Below are 12,158 nucleotides of genomic sequence, written 5' to 3' on the forward strand. Positions count from 1 at the left end.
AGATTAAAGACCTGCAGGTCTTTTTTTTTTGGCCAGAAAGATTAATAGTGTAAAAATGTTGGCAACAAGGTAATAAGAATAGAATGCTACTCATATACAGTCTATGCCACACATATCTGTACAGTTATCAGGATATTACATTTGTAAGGTACTTCATATATCTAAGTTCTTTTTAACCACTCATGTAATCCTCAAGACAACTGCTTTATTTAATACCTAGTTAGCACCCAGATCTTACTGATTTCTGAGATGGTGTAAGATAGGAGGGGACTATTGGCAGAGACGTCGATTGACTCAATCAAGGGATAGCTACACCTAGAACCTAGGTATCCTGCTTCCCATCTAGTCCACTCCATTATATAAAAATACATAAAAGCTGTGCTTAGGTGCATACATTTGACCTTTTTAGGCGATATGAACATATCAGCAATTTTTTAAAAATCTAGTAGTTTGACTGAAATTACTGATCAGTCAAATGAAAAGAGTTACTGTGGTTGTATATGTAACCATCGCCTTGTGGGGCAGGGGGGCTCCGTAGTATCTGGAACACAGGTGTGCTTTGTTATGTCAGTGGGATTCAGGACAATTAATGTTTTCTTTCTCGTGTCGCCTGTTTAGCACACAGCAAGGCTGGCCTGTTCCAGAATCCTCATGTGATCCTTGATTGCATTACAAAATATGATCAAAAGACTCCACCTCAATGGGCATGATTGTGCTGCTTGCTAAACTCAATGGCAATTTATTTAAATATGATACTCTGCAGGAGAACTCCTTCAAAGAAAAGGCACAACAGGCAGTTTATCATTTCCATGCGAGGCATTTCGAGTTATTGCCTCTTGAAAGCATTGGGGAAACAAGGATAACGCTGGTAGAAGAGTTAAAATGTGATATGATCATAAGCCCCCACTCTCTATGAACAATACAAGTTATGTCTTAGAGTTAATAGCGTGGTGGTCCCTTCTTAACACAAATCAGAGGAAAGAGATGGGTGTGGGTGGTAAGGAAATTAGGAGCATGGATTCTAGACAACAATGAATCTGAGATAATCGAGTGATGCAAGCACATTACTATTCAATGTGTGGCAGAGTGCCGTTAATTCACTAAAAAGCTAACTCAGGCAAATATAAATTAAAGCATGTGCAGGACTGGATTGTAAAAAATAAGAGCAATTAGCATTGCACTATGTGCACATCTGCAATAATCCTGTTTGATGCATCTTCTATTAATTAACTTTATTGGAAGGAAAAAATCAGGTCAACAGAAGGAAATGCAGCTTTTGGCCACTACAAAGCATTTCCAAACATTGACTAGTTTTGCCATGTAAATGTGTCAAATGTTCCCCTTTAAATTTAGAATTAAAAAGGCAAAATGCCTCTTTATTTGTAAAGCTGTGATTTTTACGTCTAAAAAATTTAATTTTTAGAAGTGGATTATGACAAACCTTTGTTCATGTACTCATTTTTCTCCCTGGCAATGTGCTTCCTGCATTTATAAGGGAAGTTATGTTAAACAGTACATTGAATAATTTCATTTATTTACACATGATCTACAACCTAGTTGAATCTATGATTCGGAATATGTGATGTGAAAGATTATAATTATATCATAAATCTGGAAAAGTTTTATTGTATAATCTTAATTCAACAGTGTGTTTTAAGTATTTCTATATTCAAATACAGAAATAAAGATTTTAGATCTAAACTAAAATATAAAACTTCAATCAATGCACAAAGCGTTTTTAGGATACAACAATTCAAAGTATAAAAAGAACTTCATTCCCAGCTTAATAGGTTGTTAAGTATTTCTCACTAAATGTGTGTTATTTAGCAGTATTTTCTATAACTAATACAAGGAGGAAAATTACCAGTTTTCAATAAATTGTATACTGAGAAATGAGCATTTCTTAAATATATCATTCATTATGTCTCATTCTTACAGTCGATGTGCTTTTTTAAATTGTAGTTGATTTACAATGTTTTGCCAATCTCTGCCATACAGCAAAGTGACCCAGTCATACATATATATACATTTTTTTTCATATTATTTCCCATCATGTTCTATCCCAAGAGACTGGATATAGTTCCCTGGGTCAGTGTGCTTTTAAAACAGATCTCTAAAACAAAAACACTTTATTTGGAAGGGTAATGTTTATATCAAACACTTAAAATTATTTTTCTTAAAAGTAGAATCTATGCTTTCTAATTTATGTAAATTCATCTTTATTTTTCTGATTCCAGATGGCTTACTTTAAATAACTGATAACATTTGCTTCTTACCACCTTTATCATTTACAAAGAAAGCAAATAATATGGCTGTATACGAAGCAATACACTAATTAATTATTTAGCTCTTTTGACAAAATTCCAGCTCAACAGAAATGCTTTTAAAAGTGTACATTACCATTACATGATAATGCACTTTGAATAATGCTATCAAGGGTATATCTATAATTCAAGAACTGCAAGTCTTCCTACATTTGTAGATTTAAAAAATTTAAAGAACTATAGTGAATCCAATGCTATATTTTGCTTATAAGATAAGCTTGTGATAATAAATTATGTATTTAATATTTTCTTCTTAAAAAAACCACTTTTAATATTGCTATTCTTATACATGAAATTTTTTGTACTAAATAATTAAATTTTAAAACAGAAACAAGCGTTTGAGGAAAAGTGTTATGCATTTTAAATAAATGTAATGCAATAACAAGCCAAATGAAATATCTTCATCAATAAAATTTTGCTCTTGACTTATGTATGAATTTCAGTCGCTAGATGATTATATGTAAGATAATGTTCAAAAAAAGAACTTTAAAAATATATCCACTAGAACCATTGAACTTCTGCCTTCTGTGTTATATACATAATGGAAACTTTTTGTTCCTGAGATTTAATCTGTGTGAATAGCCTGAATTTCTGGCCTCTGAAGTGAGATCAGTAAAATAAATGGGATTCAAAGGGTTGCTTCCCCCATACACATACACCATAAGCAAAGATTGGGCCAGTGACTACTACTTCCAAAATCCCACTTGAGGATATCACTTCTGTCAGGCGCACATGGTTGAATACATCTACAAATCAAAACCTACGTTGTCATTTTAGAATTTGTGACTTTTTTCTATGTATGAAGGTTGGATAAGAATTGATCTTTATGAAGACTATTATTTTATATTAAGGAAATTAGTGTCTCAGAATTGTACTAACCATGTGTACCCTCTATGATACCACTCTACCAACACTGTGTAAAAGAACTCTGACATGTATCTGGACTGGGCACTACCTGTCATTCTTCAGAGGTCCTAGAGTTCCTTGGACATCAAGCCAGATCAGAGCTTCCGCATTAACTCTCAATTTCCTGGCTTTTTGAGGGCTTCGGCAGACTTATAATGTTTCTTTAACGTTGGGGTTTTTTTTGTGGTTTAATATTTCTAAAAGCAGTAAATTATTTCCAGTGTACGTAAAAAAGACAAATTTCTCTGTGGTTAGTGACCGCAAAACAAAACAAGAAACAGAAATACTTCAGAGCATGAATCCTAAGAAAAGTTTCAAGTTTTAAACTCTTACTTTGATGTCATATGTGGAAAAGGAAATTTTGAAGAAGAATTGTGAACTATCATGTTAAAAAAGCCTTGAAGCCAATAAAAGTTCCCATCTTTATCATGTTCATGATCAATAATAAGCATGCTAATTGTTAGGTAAACACACACAGTCATTGTTTACCATAGACATATAGCATAGCTTATGAGCCACTGAATAGGATTACACTGACTAGTAAAGATGTCTTATGAATGATTTCAGATAGACTCGATCTTCAATTTAAGGGATATAACAAATACTTTTTTAAAATTAAGAAAGTAGCAGAGTAAAACTAGAAGCAAATGACTTTTCAAAGCAATAAGATGTTACTGATTTATCACTGCTTTTGTATTTGCTCCCAGATCTTGTTAATATTTTTCTAATTATAATCATGTGACATTCAGAAAGAGTTTTTGGATTTTAAAATAATACGTCACTTAATAATTTTAGGTTATCATTTTAGGAAATATATTTTAATTGATCTTAAAGGTTTAAAATTTGGCATCTGACACAGAAAATTTCTTGACAAGCTAACAATAGTACTTTAAAAATGTATTTTATTGAAGCATCATTAGAGATGTTAGATCACAGAATGAGAGAATGATTACACTTGTGATGTAATTTACCATACTCCCCAATTTTAGAGAACTGTATGCTCAGATAAATTCAGTTAATTGGCAAACTGCACAGTTAACAAGTTGTGGAAATTAGCCTAGACCTTTTTTTTGTTTTCATTTACATTCTAAAGGATTTCAACTACACATCACAAGTGGAATTTTCATTTGGGACAAAATTAATAACACAAGAAGAACTCATAACCTCAAAACAAAGATACATATGCTGACGAAAAGGACAGCACTAAGGATTTAATTACTCTACGTAAGAAAGAGAAGAGCAAAAACCATGCTTAGAGTATATGATAAAGCAGGAAAATTTTTAAGCATCTTTCATTGTTTTATGTTGCTAAACCTTCATTTTCTTTCTCAGATTTTGCCCCATTCACAGAGAGAGCACTAAGCAATATAAATTTTGTGGAAGAGAGAGACCAATAATGACAAAATGCAGTTCAGATTCTAGACTCTCAAACTCAGGCAAAGATAATTGAGTTTTTCAATTTTTTTCATCATTGTTCCTGCTTGTTTATGCATATTTCTTCTGGAGCAGATCAAAATTAAGCTGAGAACCTAGATGGTATGTACAGATAAAGAAATGGGAATATCCCTTAGATATTTTTATCCCAGATATGATAAAACCAATGCTATAAGTGGAAGAGCATTTCCCAAACTTTCTAAACTACATAATTTGGATCAGAAATTTTCTAAGATTAGGATATCAGTAAAGATGGACAAATGATAGGTTTAGGATATATGATATTAAAATTATTCTAGAACCTATCTAGCTTTTTTTAATAATCCTTTATTATGAAAGATAAGCTTCACTTTAGAAACTCAAATTGAATATTAAAGACAAGAAAAATAACTTTTTGTTTAATAAATTGTCTTGCTTCAAATGTATAATTATTCTCAGATGAAAACTCTAGACTCATTTATTATGAATCCTCTCTATTAAAACACACACATATTCCTACTCTTGGCTCTTCTTACTAGAATAAAATACGGTAGTTACTTTACTTGCAAAAACAGAGCTGGGAGCCCTGCCCTAAACCTGACAATGAATTTTTAAATTAAAAGTAAGTTATGATATGGTGTCCCAAGAGGATATTAAGGCATTAATGTTAAGTAGAATATCACAGTCAAAACTGTCAAACACTGAATTAATAGTAAATCATATAATGATGCCAAGGAGGAATAATCCAGACTTCAGGGATCTTTAGGTTGATAACTATGATGTTGAAGCAAATTACTATATTTGGAGATAATGAGGTAAAACAAAATTCCAGGAAAGAAAAAAGATAGTTCTAAATAGATATAAATAAAAAATGCTCTTTAGTTTTAAAATGTGCATATGGCTTAAAGAATATATATGTCTATATACATTCATTCACATATATTCATATATAATACATAAAACATTATATTTATGCTTCCTGGCTAAGATCAACACATGAACTCTTAAAAGGAATGAAACTTAAAAATCACACTTCCACTTTCTATGTGCAAAGGATATTCTTATTTTTTTTTTAACTCACTAATTTGACTAGAAGTTGTGTGATTTTTCTGGAGATTTAAGGCCCACATATTTCTTTATCCTCCATATTTCCAGAGTTGCTAATTTATTCTCCTTCCTTGCATTGAAATTTTTTCTAATATGCACAAGGGTGCCATGTCTTAAAGATGGTCATCTGAAAGAAGGAGCAGATAGGTGTGATGTCAAAGAGACACAGCTATCTAATGGTCTAGTAGATGTTACTACTGTTTCCAGCAGTAACAAAGACTCCACTGTGTGCCCTCAGGTAAGTCACTTAACCTGCTGTGTCACAACTGCTCCACCTGCAAATTAGATAATCACCTTTGCCACCCATCTTCCTCTCAGGGTTGTTTTGAGAATGTCAGGACTGTTCATTTGTTTGATCTATTCAAGAAACACTCAGTGCCCTTGGACCTCTGAATGTGCATACCCAAGTGCAAGCTCAGTTATGAAACTACATCCAACAGGAATGTTTCCTTACTCAAAGAGACAAAGGGCAGCCAATTGAAGAATGCCAGACCCAAACGACATCTTGAAGGCTTTTGAGATTCTCAGATGAAAGGCTTTATATAAAAATATTGTTATTACCTAGGCAAAGAAAAATGCACATATTTTTCTGTCAGCATTCAAGAGCCAAAATATAGTGGTGCCCTTTGCTCGCCTTTGATATTTCCTTCGCATTTAGTTTGATGACAATATAGATAAATCCTCTTTTTGGTGCCATTGGACCTGGGTTACATTTCAGTACGTGGAAAATGACGAAATGAAAGAGAGAAGCCTTTGAAAGAAAGTGAAAATAAATGTAATAGCCAAAAGCCAAATAATAGTCATAGTATATTTAAAGTCTATTAAAGAGCAGCAGTCAGGGTATCAAATGCACTCGCTCTCATCCTCTGTGGTCAGTCTACTATGTGGACCACCTGCCTTAAATTACATAAATTCACCGCATCCCTGGAGTGAAGAGGGGAAGGCAGGAGAAAAAAATGGGGGTGGAGAAGCAGCTTTCTCCATTCATACTAATCATACTATATTTAAAATATTTTTGGAATGCTTCTCTTCAATTCACAATCGTTTATATTTTAATCTCTAAACCACCACTCTCGGGTTTGGAATACGTGCGCATATATGCAGTTAGTAAGTCACTTGGAGTTTCAGTTTTTCAGTAGATACTTATTGAATGTATTGTTTATTATCAGTGATTATGCTGTTTTAGGAGGTGACAGGGCAATGTAGAGCTGTTCATGGCACAGGAATATAGGAAAATGGAATCCCCGATTGGCTGGAGCAGAAGATACACTTCTGGGTAGACTGCCCCAGTTTTGTTAAGAAGCGCATGTGGAGCATCTCAGTTTGGATCTTTCATAGAAATCAAATGGAATCAATGTCAGAGACATGAAAACACACTCATAATAAGCTAGCCAAATTCCTTATTAAATTTGACAGTTTTTGCTTTTGGGGTGCCAAGAGTGCTACTTGGCACTCTTTTTTGGGGGGAGGGGGGCTGCCAAGAGTGTCTGTAAGGGATAGTTATTGAACAAAGGCACTTGGTCCATGGGGTAGTGGGACCTGCAATCAGCTCTGCTCTGACTGCTTTTCCAGGCAAGTCATAAGCCCTGGGTGTGTGTGTGTGTAGGGGTGGGGGATTCCTTTCACTTATTCACACAAAGAAATCATATAGGCTAATGGCAGCTATCAGTTTCATACAGAAAGGCACTCTAAAATACTTACGTTAAATGTCTGAATATAAATGTTTAATAAATGTCTTCTTTTGTGCTTATTTGGATTTTCATTCTAAACATATACCTGAAAGACAAGTACATGAACTCTCCTTCTGTAATAGGATGGGACTGTCATGTTGTCATTTTTTGGTTCTTTTAGATGTGCATTCTGCCTCTCTACCTCAGTTTCCGTATTAATATAATAGTGATGTTAGTTCAAATCAACAGAAATGCCATGTGCTAAGCAAGATGCTGGGATTACAGTAGTGAGCTGGAAAGGCACCTGTCTACAAAAAGCTTAACATCCAATAAGAAAGCATTAATCTACAGGATTTTGGCTGCAGATTGATGAATGTGCATTGAAAAGAAATAGAAATAACAAAGGCAAAAAAATTGTTCTTGGACTCGCTTCTACTCTCTGTTTTCAAGTTTTCATTCTCAGAATGCTAAATGCAGAGGAACCACTTTTGCCTCTCCATTTCTATGCTTCCACACTGAGAGGGAGTCCTAATTTTCTGGACTGCCCCAGAGTAGCAAAGAAAAATGAGGTGAAGTAATTACTGTAAGGAAGGGCTTCCATGTACATGCAGTAAATATCCACAAGTGAAGCCAGCTTTCTGCAATTGGAAGCTCCTTTGTCATAATGGGCACTTCCACATAGCCTTCAGATTTTAGAGAGACCTCAAGAACTATTTGTTGACTGAATATCCATGCATCTGTTTAAATTAAGGCAGTGTCATAGTGGCCACCCACACATCTGTCACTTGCAGAAAAATACTTGGAGTAAGAGTGAACATTTCAAAATTGCTTCTGCATCTCTACATGATATTTAACACTAGCTGTACAATGAGACAATCAAGTAGATGTTTTATAGGAGTAAATGAGAGTCACTTGTGGCCATATATTCAAATAAGTTCACACATTCTTTACCCAAATGGTTATTTTTAGGAATTGTGATACCTATAATCTGATTTCAAGTTGCTCTTTGCATCAGTAACTCAGGAATATAAAACCCGCTAAGAAAGCATATTAGACCTTAAGAATACCATCACAGATCACAAATTGAAAAGGCCTCTGGGATCATTTGTACAGAGTAGGAAAACCTACTTGGGACTACTCTCCTTTGGTTCTGCCTCATTCCATAATCACTTCATGGGGTTAACTGTACTCCTGGTTTTCCTACCCAACGGACGGTTTCTGCACATGCTAGTTACATTATCTTTCTTTTACCATCAGCCTTGAGTTCATAAGAGTAATCTTCATGGTAATTATCCTTATAAAAGGCAACAATAATGGTCTCAAGGCATTTTTCCACAAACAAGACTTTCTATCAGTGACTGTAAAAATCAAAATAAAATAAAAGTACTCTGAAAGGTACACATATTCATATTATAACTATTGGAATTTTTAGTATAAAAACATACTTATTTTCATTCTTAGGAAATTAATACATAAAACAGCTAATAGGATCTTGGCCTTTAAATTCACCAGGTGTTACATCTATCCAGAGTAGTGTCCAGCCTCAGTTATTAAGAGACAGTTGTGGTCTTATCTACTTTGTTTCTGGAAAACTTTGTAGTAAAATAGAAAGACAGTGAGCTTGGGGAATAGTTGCTGCACAGCTGGAAGAACATGGGTAGTTCTAGTATTCAGGTTAATTCTGGAGTTTACTAACCTGCTCAAAATCTTAAAACCATGCACCCAAGTAGAGAAAAACGCATCGGACTACGCCTAATTAGTCTTGGGAAAATATCCTAAACACTTTAGACTTCAGATTCCTTTGCCATGAAGTAAAAGGTTGAATTAAATGAATCTAAACCTTGAGAGAAACAGAGACTTTATAGCCATGGTAGAGAACCTATTGCTAACAAATCTAGGAAGGTATGCAAATCACCATTGGGCTAAAACTGACCTAGGAACCTCTTATTTAGGGAAGCAGATCATCAGGTACCCAAAGCAGTTCTTCACAGTGCATTGTGAAGTGAACCACAGGGAAAACTGGAAACAATGACAATGAGGTCAAACCAACCACAAATCAGAATTTACCCACCCTTACCCACCGATAGGTCTAAAAGCAGTAGCCAACCAGCAGATTAACCTGAATGTCAGCAAAGTTTGATGTCATTTCTTAGAACGCAAAAGTCCTGTGGAAGCTAGAAGTAGGAAAGAAGCTGCAGCTCGTAAGTGGAAAAAGATTATTCCAAGTTGTACATCAGTCTTACTCATCATGGCCAACTACAGAAATAATACCACCTGTGTCACTTTCCCAGGTAAAGGGCCATCTCTCAACACAGCAGAATTATAAATTGAAAAGAATATTTGGATGAAACATTTCAGAAGGCAATTTATGTTAGCTATTAAAAATTTAAAATGGCCACTCCAATCAATACACACCTTCCCCTGATGGAAATAACATTTGCCATCTTAGACATCACAGTCTCCTAGAGAAAATAAATGCCAAACACATAGGTGTTCAACTCTAATCTCTCCTTACACAGAATGTGGATGACCATTTTGACCACCAACCTGTCTTTCATGCTAGGTTTAGAAACCCTGTCAGGAAGAATAAAAAATTCTGTGGCTTGTGGAACTTTGGAGCTTGTAAGGTATTGACCAGTAAATATGAAAGTATATTGGTTTCCCTGAAATATCAATACTTACTATCACATTTTGGGTCTCGTAAGTGCTCCCATATGTTTCAGAAATAATTACATTTTTATTGACATTGTGGCCAGCCCCCTAAAGATGAATTTCCTTCAGCTGTTAAACATTTGATAGGTTTGAAGTTGGGAAAAAATTTTATTTAATATTTTATGCTCTTGAATATATACATACAGAAAAGACAAGAGATGACCTGAGTCTTTTGATGTAGTGATGAGAACTCTGGGGGCAGTGACTTTCAGAAACTCTCAAGATGCCCTTTGAGAGAAAGGAGGAAATAATCAGTATCCCTTTTGTCAGATGATTAAGCTTATTCAAACAGATCAGTTTTACATAACTAATAAACTGATCTGGTTCCTTGGTTTATAACATTACGAAGAATGAAGAAAGCTTATACATTGGAAAAATAGATTTTTAAAAAGTTAATCCATTCTCTTTTTCACCCAGGAAATGAGTCTTATTTCCCACTGGGAAAACAAATCTCTAACCTTCAAGATACTAACATCGAAGGGCCTTGGGAGGCAGAAAGGTATAGGCTCATCAAAAAAAAAAAAAAAAAGAAAGAAAGAAAGAAAAGGAAGGAGACTGAAACAGTCAGACACTGTTCCCCAAATATACAGATTCCCAGAATATCGCTCAGGGCTAAACCTTCCTCTGTCAGCAGACATTTGCTAGCAATGCCCTGGCCTCGACCCTTCTCACCACCGGTCTTCAAGACTGCGCGGCTAATTCCTCCCTTAAAGTGTATTCACCTTGAGAAAAAGAAAGAAAACAAAGTTCCTCCTCCCCAGTCCTCAATCTGTTACATCTCTAAGGAGAAGAACTGGTTGGAAAATCTCCTTTCCTCTGGGAAAAGTGTCGGTTGGAGGCTACCTTGGGTCGGACCCGCCTTTACCTTCAGATTGACAAACCTCTTTAGCGAGTTCTCTGCTCTACGGGCCTCAGGGGTCCCTTAAAATTGCGCTAGAGTCCGCTGGGTCTGACCCGCCCCCCTCCCCCCCCCCACCCCCCCGCAGCGGCGCACATTTTAGCTTTTCAGTTTCCCGGTGGCGCTCACAGTAATTGAGTCGAGAGAGTTATTTTTCCTGGCCTCACCTCACGGTCCTGAGACTGCAGGGAGCTTTCGAAAAGACATCGCCTCCTACCCCCGACGCCCCGGCAGCTTTTGAGCACCTCCCAGGCCTCCGCCCGGCGGGAAACAAAATTGTGATTCTCATACTCGCGGCCCCGGCCAGAGGCTGAGGCCGGAGGGTGAAACCACCAGGGGTCCCAACGGAGGGTTTATTCCCGCCCTGCTTCACGTTTGGGTCAAATCGCATTAACACCAAACCACCAACGGGGCGGGAGCAGGTGGTTAATTGCATAAAATAGAGTTAACTGCAAGAGGCTACAGGAGGGTAACTTGGTTTCCCTCGGTAGCTTTGTCATCACCAAAAGAAGTTCCCTCCCTCCACTCAGTTGGAAGGCGGGGAAAGGTTATCAACTGCTCCAGAAGAAGGCTGGTGCCCTCTGTCAGTTTAGGGCGAGCGGCAGGCCGGGGCGGTGGGCACGCGGGCTCCCATCCGCGCGGCTATTGGAAGCAGGTTTCCCTCACCCCTGCCAGGAAGGTAAGAGCTTTGGCATTTGGAAGTGTCAGAAAGGAGCCTTTTGCCATAAATCATCCTGAAAAGCATTCAAATCAGACAAGCGTCTAGAGACCCTTTAGACACTCCACCCCCAAAATCCTAGATCAAAGTGCAATTCCTGTTACCATAAACACCTATTATAAGCAAAATCCTGCTTATCTGGAGGATGCTAAAACTGAGTGGGGGGGGAGTAAGGGGCCTTTATCGCTGTAAACCCCCCCCCCTCCCTCTCCACCCCGCGAACAAAATTCACAAACTCTTTTCTTAACATTGTCAACTGCTTTCTTGGAAACAGCCAACCACAGCGCTTCTCAACTCGCCCAATACGCGTTTCTGGAGTCCTCTGAACAGCTGGCGGGAACGTTTAGCACGCGGGACTGGACATTCGCTTTCGCTTGTTTTTCCAACCAGCAGAAGCAGGTGCGAGAAAG

The 12,158-nt window shown here is 36.7% G+C and overlaps 1 long non-coding RNA gene across 1 annotated transcript in view; it reads right to left on the reverse strand.

The window, feature by feature from the left end:
* The window catches only part of LOC125110637 (uncharacterized), a 161,100-nt gene extending 149,631 nt beyond the window's left edge, over nt 1-11,469 (reverse strand). Inside the window, exon 1 of the long non-coding RNA XR_007130682.1 lies at nt 11,198-11,469. This is a non-coding gene — a long non-coding RNA (uncharacterized LOC125110637). The remainder of the gene's footprint in view (nt 1-11,197) is intronic.
* Between the last annotated feature and the right edge of the window lie 689 nt (nt 11,470-12,158).

This window comes from Phacochoerus africanus, chromosome 11 (genome assembly GCF_016906955.1).
Source record: "Phacochoerus africanus isolate WHEZ1 chromosome 11, ROS_Pafr_v1, whole genome shotgun sequence".
In the NCBI taxonomy this organism is placed as follows: domain Eukaryota; kingdom Metazoa; phylum Chordata; class Mammalia; order Artiodactyla; family Suidae; genus Phacochoerus; species Phacochoerus africanus.